The 9,853-nt window shown below is 37.0% G+C and overlaps 1 long non-coding RNA gene across 2 annotated transcripts in view; it reads right to left on the bottom strand.

Moving 5' to 3' along the window:
* Nucleotides 1-3,133: 3,133 nt before the first annotated feature.
* The window catches only part of LOC125281050 (uncharacterized), a 147,561-nt gene continuing 140,841 nt past the window's right edge, over nt 3,134-9,853 (bottom strand). The window contains exon 4 of one of the 2 annotated variants that reach the window (XR_007188040.2): nt 3,134-5,849. This is a non-coding gene — a long non-coding RNA (uncharacterized LOC125281050). The remainder of the gene's footprint in view (nt 5,850-9,853) is intronic. The other variant, XR_008957751.1, reaches the window with a different exon arrangement.

The raw sequence follows: 9,853 nt of genomic DNA, 5'->3' as shown, positions 1-9,853 counted from the left end.
TGGCAACTCTAACACTCTTATACCCTCAGTGCATTTGGTCAGGTGTGGCTGATCCCTCCACTCAGCTTCCGGAGGAAGGCATGTGACCATACTCTGCCAATCAGAGTATGGCCATAATGATTGATTCAGGAACTAGGTCTATCATTATGCCAGGTCAATAAGAACACTTTTTGGCCCTTTTACTAGAACTTTTTGGGGGAAAGAAGCCTTCTTTTCCATTGAGATTATTCAGGAAGCAAACCTAGAACTGCTGGAGAATGATATGTACAAAGAGCCTAAGAATGAACTTAACACAGAGAATAAGGGACACAGACTCACAGAGTCAGGAGACATAAACAGAGACTGAATCTTGTTGACATCATTTGAACTCCGTGATAAGGCTGTGTCTGAAGCTCAAAACCTTATTTGACCCAATAATTTCCTTTTTTATTTAAGTCCATTTGAATTTTATAGGCATTTTGAAGTCTTCAATCTTAGTCCTCTGCTTTTAATTTGTGTATTCTTGTTCCTCTTTCATGAAATGTAAATGAGATGAATTGCTTTATGACAATTTGGGCACAGTGAATCACACATTTCTTTATTTGCAAAATTAGTTCTAGGTCAAAACTTCTTCTCAAATTGTTGGGAAATATCACACCTTGGGGACTCTTCTTATCCTCCCCTGGAGAGTAAAAGAACTAGAGAAGATAAGGAATAACATTCCATTATATGGATATACCATATTCTGTTTAACCTTTTATCAGATGATAGACATTTTGTTTGTTTCTACTTTTGGCTATTATGTATAGTTCTTCTATGAAGATTGAAGTACAAGTTTCTGCATGGACATATGTTTTCATTTATCTGACACTGCTTTTTGCTATCACTTGGTGTCACCATTAGGCATGGTCTTCTCCTAGGCCCAGGGCTCTAACACATGACAAGGAAAGTCATTCCTGCTCATTTTTCTTTCCTAATTTCTTTCATCTCTAATCTATCCAACACTTTCAGGAAGACCTCTGTGATTACTTTACCAAATCAATCAATAGTTCAAAACTTCTCATAGCCTGCCATTGTTCTCAAAACAGAGCCCAAACTTTAACTTTTAAGATTTTCATTAATATGGGCTTTCAACTCCAAATAATATTTATGCCCCCCCCCCCCCGCCCCCAGACACAACAAAATCTCTGGATGATCCTCCTAGATTGTCAAGATCTTCCCTAGTCCAGTAGCCAGCCAGGCTCATTTCTCTTATTGAATTTAGCTTTATATTCACTTTCATCTAGCCATCTTCACTTAGATGGCCTCCTCCCCTCTTGTGCATTTTTCTAAGTCCTATACATCCTCTATGTTATCTAAATCTATCACAGAGTACTTTACCTTTCCTTGATTTCCAAAGCATTTAATGTCTATACCACTCATGTTTGTATTTAATCACTAATTGTCTTATATTGTTCTGTAACCGCATAATGGGCATGTGTCATATCTCTCTAGCCATATGAAAGGTCCACAATGGCAGGTATTGTGTCTAAAAGGAGGCAGATGTAAAAAGATTAAAAGTCCAATGATGGCTAACTTCTGATTCTAGTAATAGATGGTTGGGTAATTCAGAGCAGCCTTTCCAATAAGGATTACTTGAAAAACTGGGCAAATATATTTTAAAAGTCTGAGAAGGGGGAATGAACCACGAGAGACTATGGACTCTGAGAAACAAACTGAGGGCTTCAGAGGGAGGGGGGTGGGGATTGGGATAGACTGGTGATGGGTATTAAGGAGGGCACGTATTGCATAGAGCACTGGGTGTTATATGCAAACAATGAATCATGGAACACTATATCAAAAACTAATGATGTATTGTATGGTGACTAACATAACATAATAAAAAATTTAAAAAAATATTTTAAAAGTCTGATTTAATCACTGAACTAAGACACCTGAGTTCGTGTATGAAGGTAGCACTGCAGTCTTCTAAATATATTCTGAGGCATTTGAATATTCATTGGAACCCAGACCTCACATGATAGGCAACAAAATAAAAATCCTAGATGGATTTTAGATCTAACTGTGAAAGACTAAAAAATAAAACTTCTAGGAGATAATTAAGAAAATATCTTAATGGTCTCAGAATATAGAAGTACTTCTTAAATAGTACATTGAACATGTTTAGCATAAAGGAAAAGATTAATAAAGCTAAAATTTCTGTTTATCACCATTAGAAGAGAAAAAAGGGAATTGTGGAATAAGATATTTCTCATACATAACCAAGAGCTGATAACCAGAACATTTAAAAAAAAAAAACTCTTAAAAACAAATAAGAAAAAGACCACCAAATGGAAAAATGGGCAAATAGCTGGAATAGGCACTTCACAAAAGAGATATACAAATGGGGTGGCATTTTCTACCAAATCGTAGAAATGTGACACACATTCAAGTATGTTCATGGCAGCATTGTTGGAAATAGCTGAAAACTGGAAACAATTCAAATATCCATCAATAATGGAATGGATACATAAATTGTGATACCTTCATATACTATACCTACCACCATATAGTATACAATAAGGGAAATGTACACAGTGTAGCTACAACCTAAACATGGATAAAGCATAGTTCAAGTGAAAAATGTTGAACTCTAACTATATGTGTGTATGTATATGTACACACACATGCAGGCAGGCATATACGTTTGTCTATATACAAGCACACATGCACACATATACAGATTCTATTTATATAAAATACACACAGTCTTTAGAAATGAATGCTTGTGTGGTAAAAATGGAAAGTAAAGGAGGCATTACCCTATCTTTAAAGATAGTAATTACGTTTTGTGGGAAGTGAGGAGATAACAATTTACAGATAACACTAAATGGGCCTCTGGTAATGTTTTATTTCTTGACTTTAGTGATGGTTATGACTGTATGCTTCTTAGACTTTACTAAAAGTAATTTAAAAGAAGGAGGACGAAAAGGAGGAGAAGGAGAAGAAAGTGTGAGTGACTCTCCCCCCACCCCATTCACTTTTTTGGTGACCTTAGGCAAACTGCAATATCCTTTTGGACCTGATTTGCTCATCTATAAAATGGGAATCATGTTACCTTTTTCACAGAACTTTCATGCGAATTATGAGATCCTGCATATAACGGCAATTGATAAAGATATAAAGCACTTTATTAATTTTGAGAAAAATAATAGTATTATATTAATATCTAATGCCATTCTAGAACTGTAATAATCATAACAATAGTCAGGTTTCAGTAGGTCTTCAAAGATTATTCTGTATATTCATCTGAAAACTCAGAATAGAATTGAGTTAGGATGAAACATTAAAATGAAATTATTTGTAATAAAGTTGATTTCTTCCAACTTATAAATTTTGGATTTATTCTGTACCCTGAATAATGGTGGTTCTTCCAGAGAGAAACTCAGAGAATTCCTGAGTGAATCAGGACACAACACTGTTCCCCCAGATCCTTGAATAAACATTCCTTGAATTGTTGCAAGTCTTAGACTAATTTCCAGAGTTGTTAAAAAATTGCTTTTGACAATTTTTATCCATGTTCCCATTGCTTTTATGGAGAAGTGGGTTTTCAGAGGCCCTTAATCTACCTTTCCTGATGATGTCTTTCTAAGGTCCCCAATCCTGACAAAGCTTCCTTTTCCCCTACCCCCATCCTGACGACTTGCCACTTAGGGATCTTCCATACAAAGCCTGACACAAGTTCTGCCAGTTTCCCCACTGAAATAAATAGCTGATAGCCACTTTCTGTCAGCACCACTCACTGCTTTGGAGACAATAGCTCTTGCCTATGTTTTTTTCTGCTTCCCTGATCACATTCTCTGTTTCTTTGACATCAAACTCCAAATGATCAGACTATTCAGGTAAGATTGCTTTTACCCTATTTTGTTTGAATTTCTATCTAGCCAGTTACAGTCCTTCATATCCTTTCATTCCTGAGTGTCTAATGTCAATATCTGTATGCTCTACCAAGTCTTGGTTTAGATAACTATTTTTCTTTAGGCTGTGGCCTCTGTGCTTTTCACTCCTACACTACATTCCTCAAAGAACTCTTTCCTTCCCCTGGTGTCAGCTGCCACAGCCATACTAATGATTTATAAATCTCTCCAAGCCTTCCCTGATCTAAACTCAAGTCATATATCTCTCAATGTCTTTATGACATTTCTACTTTGATATATCTCCATTAACCCTAACACAACAGCTTAAATGGAACTCTAATGAACTCCTATTGTCACATTTAAAAATAATTTTGACATCTAAAAGAATTTTAAAGGTAAAATAGCAGTCACTACAAAAAAAAAATCAAAGGAGAGTTTCTTTAATAACAAACAGCAAACAAAAAAATTAATCCCTTCTTCAACATTATCTTCTGAATCTTTTGAAATCATATCATGGCAGCTAGCCAGATAACTCTCCCTCTCATTCTTGGAACTCCCCTAAACTCTCCCTCAAGCGCAGCATATGCTGGATATTGCTTGTCTTGTTACCATTCCTTCCACTCCCCCATCTCACGGTCTTATCTATAAATAACTCTCTGTCCTTTCCAGTATGAATCAATCAGATCAGGCTTCTTTATTCTCCCTCTCACGCATTACCCCAATTCTACACAGTAAAGCCTTAGAAATTAACCTGGCAAAGATGGAGTTCTTCTTAGAGCTTAAGGGAGGAAAAAGGTAATAAGAACAATCTCATATTAATATTATTTTTTCTATTGTATCATGATATTCCAAACCAAATAAGGCTTTCTATTTCCTTCCTCAAATGACACCCAGGCACTGGTCTCCTTGGTGATTATCATGACATATCTTTAGGTTTTAAGTGGCTCCTTAAGACTTCATGCATGAACTTAGAAGCAATTTTGAAGAAAAAGTGCTATTATGAGTTGTACTGATGGTTTGATTTTTTTTAAAAAAATGAATTATCTTATTATAATGAGACAGAATATCCAAAATAACCAGCCATAAAGAAAATACTGTCATTACTATGATCAGACCAGAGAATGAGGATGCCTACTTATATTCAGATTATTCAATAAATTACTGAAATATTTACCATGCATTTAATATTTGTAAGGATGATTCTTTGAATTGGCAGTGAAGGGAGACTCAGCAAAGGCTTTTGAAGAAAAATGGGCTGTGAAATGGTCTAGGAGGTTACAAAAAGCTACAAGAGTAACATCTACGTATGCCCAGCATCAGGTATGTTCACTGAACACATTGAATACTGTTTGTTACAGGCTTGGACACCTGAAGGGAGGACCATGTCTAGCACACATTTATTTATCAGAAAGCATTTCAAAGAATTAATGGGATCTAAAAAATAATTACTGGGATAGTATAAAATACAGAAGGAATGAGAAATTAAGGCCATCCAGTTGATCATTTTGGGAAGCTTACACATTTTGGGGAAGCTATAGATAGTAAATATTTCTTTAAAGAAAATGCCTCCATTTTGTATGATAGGAACATTTTCATAAATGAAAATCTGAAGAATAGTGGGATACAGTGAGGACAAGCACTCTTATCTGTGTATGGTTGTTATAATTACTTATGTCTTCAGCTCCTTTTCAGGCAAAATATTAATCAGTTGACATGGATTCACATACAAAAGAATGAGTGAAGGGAAGTGCCTATCATTTCAAAGAAAATAAAAACTAATTAGTTAATAAAATGTGAACAAAATAATTACTGCTCTTAGTTAATACGAACTTAATTTGGCTCCTTTCCTTCTCACCTTTATGTTTCTTTCTCCCCTTCATTCATAAATCCTGAACATTTTTCCTTTGAAGTATCTTTTGTAGAATTTCCATTATGTGCATGGCTACAGAATTCAGCATCTTCTTCCTTAAATAGCTAGAAATCAAGCAGAGGCAATAACTGGAAGTTAACAACAACAACAAAACCAAAAATAAAAAACAAAGGAATCCATTTCAATAGTCTAGAAGTAGAGCTAGTCTTAGGACACCATTATGGGATAAGGAATGCCAAAAGCAGCTAGGATGGAACTGGACCCATGTGAGTGTGGGCAGCAAAGAAAAAAAATGCGGAAGGTAGAGAATAGACTCAGTGCATCAGATCTCAGAACACATCTTTTTAAACACACTTTCAGAGAGTGAGGGCCCTCACCACTCTAAAAGAAAAAATTATAATTTTATTTTTGAGAATGAGTCCAGAACTACGGTGGGCTTCTCCTTTTACCCATAAATACTGTATTTCTAGCTCTGTCCCAAAACTCTAGCTAATTTACTTTTTTTCCCTATCTGAATTGTACCTATCTTTCCAAAATTTACTCTTATCCAATCTCCTCCAGGAAGACCTGAATTCTTTACTTATATGTCCTCCTTGTTGTATTTAGTAATTCATCAGTTACATGTAAGTATCGTGGCTCCAAAACATAAATTTCTGGGAATAAACTACATTCCTTCTCTGTTGCCTGTACTCCTTGGTCAAATAGTAAACATATTTGTAGTGAGAAATCAAGAAATAAATGTACATAAATATATTAGTCAATTTATGTACATTGTATTATACATATAACCTACATATAATGTAGAGTAATGAAATGGCATTTAATTAATTTCTGCATCAAGCCAAACCAGGTATCTTCCTAACTGACACTTTTGAGGTGTTATCTGTCTCAGAATTGTTGTCTATTAAATTATGAAATAGCACCTCACTTTCCAGGAGAAACAATACAGCATACTGTTGTAATTGTTGGCACTGAGTGTTTATTAGGGAAAAGATTTTTCAGGCATCACTCTGAGTTGGAGATTATTATTTAGGAAGTTTATTAGGAAAGTTTTTGGGACCAATAAACACCCTTGAAAGGAATAGGAAGAAGCAGGATTTGCCCTGGGAGGAGTCAGTCAACAGTGGGCAAAGTGGAGAGTTCTGAGGCCCTTCAGATGAGCCTTCAGTTAGGTGTAGGGGCCAGACTTTATACCCTGTATAAATCCATCAGTCACTGGATGCAGACTGCCTCCAGAAGTAGGCATGCCCTTAGGTGAGTCTGCTTTATTTAACTGAGGCAGCGCTCCTGCTACCTGGAGAAAGGTGTCCATCATGCTTGAAGAGGAATCTGGCCGGCCCATCACACATTCATTACAGTTAGCATTTATATTGTTATTGTTATTTCTTGTGATTTATTTGTTCATGGAGAGTTCTCCTCCTTCATTAGATTACTTTGTGGGTTCTTCATACCACGGTCTCTCTAAAACCCGGCACAATGCCTATTCATCATGGGTATTTATAACTGTTTGTGGCTGATAGTCATATATTAAGAACAAGCTTTATCTTAAATTCTGGTATTTCTTTAAAACCATTTTATTTGACCTTAAGACGAAAACTGGCTTTTGAATCAACTGCCTGACAGAACTTCATTCGGAGAAGTGTTTGGGTCTGAATTTGGCCAAAAGAAGAAGGATGGTGGAGGTGTGGAGCTGCTCAGTGTGAATTTGATATGGGGCAATTACAGGCCATGATGGCAACTGTCAGATTTCAAGGAAGGACTTCAGGAGGGTCCTGACCCCTGCTGTGTGATCACTCACAGAAGAGTGCTTTCATGGGGGGCTCTTTCAGATTCATTGAGTTCCCATTGCTTCAGGCAATGCTGAGAAACATCAAAGCTGCAAACCACCTGCTTATGATATTAGCTGAGGCATTTCTCATTCATTTGGACCCATAGTTTATTCATCCAGTGTAATAACGAGGCAACTGGAATTGTATTTTTTTTTTAAGTTCTATGCCCAATGTGGGTCTTGAACTCATAACCCTTGAGATCAAGAGTCTCATGCTCTACTGACTGAGCCAGCCAGGTGCCTAGAATTGTATTTTTTGGTGATCAGAACATGAAGCAAAATTAGCAGGAGGAAAGAGATCTGAATTTAATTCCCTGTGGATATGTAGCTTCAAGGTGGTTAAGAAGGCATGAGGTGGTTTTGGAGTCACAAAGATCTGGTTTACACAGGGCAGGGCATCAGGGTTATCCTTTAATTGTGATGCTGTGTTCCTGTCTGACCTGCCTTTGCTATCTGGCCCCTGCCTCTCCATTTATCTGGCACCTGTTCTGGTAGGATTCATTTTGGCTCCAAGCTCTGATGCCTGATCTGAAAAACCAGCTGGGTCTCTCAGGCTCTAAAATTTTGATCCAGTTTAAAGTATTAGCTGTTATGAATACAAATTTTTCTTTCTATATCCAAGCCCAAAATGAAATAAGATTGTGGAAACTCTAAAGAGTTCCGCCTTCTTCGTTTGCCTTTATGTGGCCATCACACCATGTGCCACACCGTATGATGTGTTAAAGTTTGGTCAACCACCTCCATGTCTAAAAAACCCCATAAATGCATATAAAATGCACCTTAAATTAAACATTTTCCTGAGACCCAGATCTTAAAGAGAGCCTCTGATTTGAAATTCTTTATTTAATTTCATTTTAAGAGGGAAAGAAAAGATCCCCTTGCCATTAAATTCAAGAATAATATACAACGTAGAAGGAAGAAATCGTACATTCTACCTCTGATGTTAAAGATGTGAGAAAGCATCACAAAAAAATATGAACCACGTTCTGACCCTGATTTGAGAATAAAGAACTCCTAAATATTTTGGAGTGAAACACCAAAATAAAGATTGTGAGGGTGGGCAAAGATCATCTGTCAGTCTATGAGTCAGAGCAGGGCTGTGTCCCAAATGCATATCTGGTGGCAAGAACTTGAAAGTCCAAGGTAGGGGCAGGATGGGTGTCTGGGTCCAACAGTCTCTTCTGGGTCCCAAGGCGATTCTGGGTCATTTAAGTGCTTGGGACAGAAAACTTCTTCCTATAGCCATCACACTGATTTTAGAATCCTCCCTAGTCAGCTGTGGAAGTTTCAACCTCAAATGGAAAATTCTTTTCCTCTCGTAGGCAACATACCCACTTAGTAGCAAGAGGGAGGAACAGCCGGTTCTTTTTTGTGGTGCCCTCTTTGGTTCTCCCCTCAGGCTTTCCAAAGTGTCTCAACACCCTTCTTAACAGTGGGGCGTCGACCACATCTGACTGCATTCGTCCCTAGCTTTAATGTGTGAAACAGATCTTTCACTTTCATTGCCTTTTATTTTAAAAAATAAGAATGAGATTTACATATGATAGATAGAAAATCCACTAGCTACGAGAGCGTAGAGAAACAAGCAGGTGTTAATAAATTTCCAAGAAACATTAATCTGTTTCTGCAAATACATCCTGCTGTTCATTTAAATGAAATGATACTCTATAAATTTACCACTTCAGTCACTCTCTGAGCTATCAAAATGTAATATATAACACCTTCGATGATCAAAGTGAAAGTAAGTTTAGAAATCCAACTTGTTTTTTTTCACCATTTACGTTTTTTATTTAACTTTTGTATTCCAGCCCTCATTTTAATCAAGCTTCAATTCTGTTAACGCACATTTGAGGTATACGTTGAAAGTTGCCATGAAGTGTTGCAGTTGCCAAAAATAAAGTTCCATTCTAAACCAAATATATCTATAAATGAGAAAAAAAATCCCTGCTCCTGTCACACTTAAAGATTTAGACTAACTTACCATTGAGCTATTTGTAATTCATAATCTGATCATTAGGATCTCTTGAATCCAGATGTCATCGAGGGAACCAGGGGAGGCGTGGGTCCTCATTGGAGGAACTATGAGTAGGTGTGTCTCTTTCCTGGTTCCCCTTTGCCTATGGAATAAAGTCTAAACCCATCTGAATGGCATAGCAAGCCTGTCACCATGTGATTCTTCTCATGTCCAATTTCATCTCTGAGCTCTTCTCGCCCTGCCTTACATCTGACATTCAGAACCGCTGGCAGTTCGGTTAGCGTCACAGGGATTGATGAACACAA

The sequence above is a fragment of the Ursus arctos genome, unplaced genomic scaffold (genome assembly GCF_023065955.2).
Source record: "Ursus arctos isolate Adak ecotype North America unplaced genomic scaffold, UrsArc2.0 scaffold_6, whole genome shotgun sequence".
Lineage (NCBI taxonomy): Eukaryota > Metazoa > Chordata > Mammalia > Carnivora > Ursidae > Ursus > Ursus arctos.
The sequence above is the reverse complement of the archived record's forward strand: the minus strand, read 5'-3'. Positions and strand labels throughout refer to the sequence as shown.